This window comes from Paramormyrops kingsleyae, chromosome 8 (genome assembly GCF_048594095.1).
Source record: "Paramormyrops kingsleyae isolate MSU_618 chromosome 8, PKINGS_0.4, whole genome shotgun sequence".
Lineage (NCBI taxonomy): Eukaryota > Metazoa > Chordata > Actinopteri > Osteoglossiformes > Mormyridae > Paramormyrops > Paramormyrops kingsleyae.
In genome coordinates this window covers 9,657,361-9,663,360 of record NC_132804.1, presented here as the reverse complement: position 1 = coordinate 9,663,360, position 6,000 = coordinate 9,657,361, and positions in this window count along the sequence as shown.

The window sequence follows — 6,000 nt, the reverse complement described above, 5'->3', positions numbered from 1 at the left end:
TATAAAAGTTTGTTACAATCGAATAATCACTCCACCCTCTATGTGAGGACCAAATGGGAGAAGGAGCTGGGTGAAAAAATCCCAGAGGACATGTGGGATCACATGTGGAAAGACCAGCTTAATACAACACATTCACAAGCATGGAGGCAGTTTATTTGGAAAAATCAAATTAGATTCTTTATTACACCTAAAATTACAAGTAAACGAACAAAGATAGATCAGCAATGCTGGAGATTATGTGGTCACACAAACCCAGACCATACACATATTTTTTGGAATTGTAGAAACATTCGCCCTTTCTGGAGTGGATTACATTCAGCGCTTTGCAAGGTCTTAGGATACCAGATTCCATCAACTTGTAAAGTGTTGTACTTAGGTCATATTCATGGAGTGGTGGTTAAGGGGGACCAATATTTGACTAGGATCCTGCTTGCTGCTGGAAAGAAAGCCATCACTAGGAAATGGCTTAGGGTAGACACCCCTACACAGGAACAATGGGAGGGGATAGTGGATGAAATAAAAGACATGGAAAGACTAACTTACAGGATAAGAATGAAGGAAGAAATGTTTGAGGACGACTGGGATAAGTGGCTGAAGAGAGGGATGATTGATTGATTGGTTTTGGACAGATTGCTCTCTTTCCTTTACTTTTTCTTAACTGCAGGCCCTGTCTTTGTTTTTGTTGTATGCTGTTTTTGTTGTCTGTTTGATGAAAATAAAAATAAAAAGTTATAAAAAAAAAAAAACACCCCCAGCTGAAAACAAACAATGACAAAATATTTATGGAGGAGAAAGTGCGATGTTACTAAGAGGACCAATCGCAGTTGTTGCAGTCTGTGCCACTACGATGTGTAGCTACATTTCTGGGGATGTGTGCATCAGGCCCACGCGTAAAGCAGGCCCAATGTTGTGGGTTTTATTTTCAGCATTGGTAGGGATCAAATATGCCCTGACCCCCCTGCTGGGCCCATTACTGCACACATACTCCTGTAACACTAGTGCATACATGTCTCTACTGTCCATACCAAAATCTGTGTCTTTGGTGTGAGGCTTCAGCGTAGGGTATGTGGCTATGCCTTACCTACAGAGTTGATTTGATGCAGAATTTTAAATCAGCCTTTAGCTCACCCTAACTTTAGCCTTAAGCTAAAGTCAAACCTTAACCCCAAAGCTGACCTAGCCTTAACTGTAATGAGAATCATAATATTGATGTTATCAGTAGCATTAAACCTAATGCCAATAGTAGATCTGATATCAACCCCAATTCTAGGACTAACCCTAATATCAACCCTACCCATAACCCTTAGCTTAGCGCTAACCCTAACGCTAGCCCTAACTGCCCCAGTGTACGTTCAGATTTCTATCAGGCTGGTTTTAACTTCATTTCCCAGCACATTAAGATGTTAACAAGCTCAATTTGGACCACCCATTGATGAAAGATGCGGGCAAGATGGTTGTTAGGCAGAAAGATGCGCGACATTGTTGCATAAAATTTACAGCCATGGCGCATGTCGTCGATTAGCTTTTGAGCCGCCTCCCTCTTTTTTCCAAGACACTTATCGTTGTTACAATCAGCCATTAATAGAGTGATCATCACTGGGTCCTCCGCTCAGGATAACACATCAGGAATACAGATTACTTTCATTCCCACTGAACATCAGCCCACGGATTAAATTACTGCAATTTTTCCCCCTCACAGATTACTCACTTTCTGGTAAAATGTCTCTGAACTCATGATTAATTTCCTTATTAGCACACAAAGAAGCCTCCCTCAAATTCGGCATTGCAGCTGAAAAATCAAAACTTTAGTCTCTTTCAATACGTTTACATTTATTTTTTTTGCAGACACTATTGTCCAAAGTGATCTATGGGAAAGGCGAATGATATTTCCTGTCTATGAGGAATGGGGCCAGGAAGTCTCTGATTGGTTAAGGGAATAGGACCTGGCCACCTATGAGGAATGGGGCCAGGAAGTCTCTGATTGGTTAAGGGAATAGAAGCTGTCCACCTACTTCTTGCTGAATGTAAGCAGTTAAATGATTACACAGATCTACAAGGTGAATATCCCATCATGCTCAGCCCACTTTTGGATAAGCCAGAAAAAAAGGCCACAGACCCAGAAGGCCCTGAAGTGAAAACTTAAATCAAAGAAGACTATAAGTACCGTCTCCACAGTCTCGCTAATACACACCGTACTCTGCTGCCATGGTGATGTCTTCCTCCCATCACCACCGGACAAGCTACATGTAACTGACATTTGCTCTTTGACCAGTCTCCAATTTTTAATGTCCCATATGGATTGGGGTGGGGGGTGTTCCCTTAGAGGTCTATTTTCGTAAGTATTAATTGGATGCAAGTGGGGGCAAAATACCTGCTTGGTGCTCCGTTTTGTTCCATGACAGACAGTCTAGAAGAACTTTAGCAGATCATCTCCTCCCAACAAAAGGACGAAGGCTACATCAAACAAATCAACAAACAAACAAAAACAAACAAAAAAATCACCAAGGGGACATTATTGTTTCTCTGTGTCGCTACCTACACAAAGTCTGCTGTAGAGGTCTGTATTTCCACAGGACTCCTGTGGGACCTGCAGCAACAAGAGTGCACTGTGGGACAATTTATTACTATTATTTTTTTTTAATTTTGAATACGGTAGCGGGTGGGAAGTGACTGAGATGTTTGCAGGAGTGGAAGAATAGAAATTAGAATTTAAAAACATATTACTCAAATATGTATTCTTATATTTTATTAAACTGTTATTCAAGTGAACCAAAAGTTGCATTAAAAAATTCACCAAATAAAACAAAAAATAGGTTACTATGCCTAATTTGGTTTTTACACAGCGAGCCTCTTCTGGAACTTTCTGAAGCAAAGTCCCCCGTTACTCTACTGCGGTCGCGACTTATGATGGCAGAGCCAGCACAAAAATCCTGAGCGCTGGAGGATGAAAGTGTCTGCTTAAGGAAAGGTGAGTATAAAACTGTCAAACTAAGTAAGAAAAATCAGATATTTGGCAGTCATTTTGCATTGCAAGCAAAAACAATGTGAACCACTTGCCTATTGCTTGTTGACACAAATGCAACAAATTGCCCAGACGCTGGGCACAAGTCTGGCACTTCAGGACCACGTGTGCTCAGTTTCGAAGGGCCAGACCACACTGACATTCCCTACAAGTGCACACAAATCAAAAGGGACAACTGCACTAAAAACTGAAACACAAAAATGTGTGGATCTTGTTTGTGCAGATCTATGACCTGTTATTGCAAACGTCATTGTGGGTGATATAAGCCTATGTGTATGACTAGCCTAGTATTTTTTGGAAAGCATAGCCTGTTTTAACTATTAAACATTGAACATAGACTATTTTTTGAGGCTGCAGGGGTGTCTTTATTCTTAACCTTAAAATAAGTAAAGTCAAACAAAACATATTTCTCTTTTGTGGGTGGGAGCGTGACTTATAAGAAGTGAGCAGGAGTGGGGCAAATTATAACAAGTTTCTGCATCCCGCGCAGACCTCCAGTCCAGTGTGAGCTGTGGGGGAGCTGCACAAAATGCTGTACATATTATGAATTGCCTTTTAGTAGGAATATATTACTGCTGTTCTCGTTCTGTAGACTTTACACACTTAAAGAGGTCAGGTTGAGGGCCGAATGACACGTCACACATAAGCCTACTGACTGTGAAGAACGGAACACTCACCAAATTCTCCACGTGCTACAGCACATATTACGGCACATATATTATGTTATGAATCATAAGACCAACATTCAAACTTCATGTCAAATGTTTGATCCATCCATCCATCCATCTTCAAACTGCTTATTCCAGTATGAATTGTGGGGCCCATGATACATGGAAGGTGTAAATAAGCAATACCAGGTAGATCACAGTTATGTAAGAGTCAGACCAAATGCGATGAATGTATTAGAGTGTTAATGTCTCAGGCCAAGCAGGGAAAGAAACCAAACGTGGGTGTCAAATTGGATTCAGTTTGTAGTGTGTCAACATGGCTGCCTCAAAGCACTTAAACGAGGACCTGAAAATGAAGCAGATGGGGAACATCACAAGTATGACATGAGGAGTAACTAACGTGAGATTTTCAGCATCAGACTGGAGGAGAAAAATGGGACGGCAAGCATGAGAGAGGAGAAGTTTGATTTCACAGGAAGAAGGACACCTTGAGGGAAGGCTGCAACCCCCCCCCCCCCCCAAAAAAAAGGCTGGAGGAATAAAAATCTAAAATATCTTTCTGAGACTGATGCATTATCACAGGTCTGTGTGGTTTATAGTAAATGCATACGAAATTGCGGCCTTGTCGACAACCACAACATGCTTGATAGATTAAAAATGCTGCAGTCAAACTTAGAAGTTTAAATAGAGATGCTGACAGTGTTTTTGAAATTGTTAGCATTTCTGGTTGCGATGTACCAGAACAAGCTACATTTGATATTGTCACTGTGTTCTTGTGAGTCAGCAGCGTTCAGAGAGGAAGGGCAGGCCAGTAAGTGTTAGGAAATGCATTCTGGCACAGCGGTGACTGTGCATTTTCTCAGAATAACAACAAAACAACAACAACAAAAAAAAAAATCCTTGCTTGCAAGAGCAAGCCTGTCACAAACATAGCCTGTCCGCTGAGAGAGGGGCAAAGAGGCGAGGAGCAGGTCGCCGTGTGATCAGCACAGTGCAGACACTTCCATCATGTTTGGTTCAAAGGTGACCCCGGTCATGGTGGGTATAAAAATCCCAATTCGGGATGACGCCCCGGGAGAAGGAAGGGAAAAGGCAGAAATTCCATCTGCAGAGAATATAAAAAATGACAGAAAAAAATATTATCTTATTGTGAAGAACTGGTGTTGTAAATCAGCTAAGACGGTGGGGGAATGCATTGTAGTGTATCAAAAAAAATGCGGATTTCCAGAGCCTTTGTATCAAAACCTGAACAGCATAAAAAGGTCAGAGAAAATATAAGTGGAAAAGCTGCTATTTTATGAAATAATAATAATAATAATAATAATAATAATAATAATGAGAACAACACAAAACAAGGCACCAAAAGTGAATGTGCTTCCATTGTTACAGACCTGTTTGGAGCTGATGTTTTCAATTAGGCTCATTTATTCTTTTTTTAACACTTGCAGCTTGGGGGGCAGGGGGGGGGGTGAATTTGCATCAGGACATGATAAGGCCTTTGGTGATTTAACGGGTCGCTCAAATGCTCTGCAGAAGCCAGATAATGGAAAGATAGGAGCAGTGTCCTGGCCTACTAGCCTTTGGAGCGGAGGGAGAAAACACTGGAATTCATAGATTAAGGAACCTTCTGTACTCCCATTGACTTTTGCTGAGGCATATGTGGCAGACTTCTTGCCATCCAGCAGTGAGATTTTCTAGAGACACACCTCCATGCAGGAGGATATAGACTGGGATGTTTCTGAGCAGGCTGTTGGTACAGGACTGGTGATTTTTAAGGACATGGCACAGAGGGTATCGTTTATTACCCTAGTTTATAGTTGATGGCCTGCGATTGTGACCGACCACTTTGTCTCTCTCGCCAATCATTTTATGGCACTTTCATTGGCCTGGTATAAAACCAAAAATGGTCACAAAACATTTAACCTGAGACTGCCTGCCTCAGCCCACATTATGCTGTGAATTGAGATTTGCTTTGACATGAATTTAGACCATTAATTATCCTTTCTGAAGCTTTTCTTAAAAAGCCAGTTGCAGCAGTACAAGCTTCACTGTGGATAATGTAGATGCAGAAAAGCAGTACTGTAAAAGCTTCAGATGATTGAAGTGTCCGAAAAATTAGCAAGTATGACTAACATCTCTATATCTAGGTAGGGAATGAAGCAGTTAGGCTGTTTGATGAAGCAAATAATTAAAATAAACTGATGACTGGAACATCAAGGGCTATTTCCTGAATCTACTTTGAGGTTAATAGAGTGACCATGGGTGTTGTGTTCTTGGGCCCCATTACAAACACCTTCATTGCTTTCACCA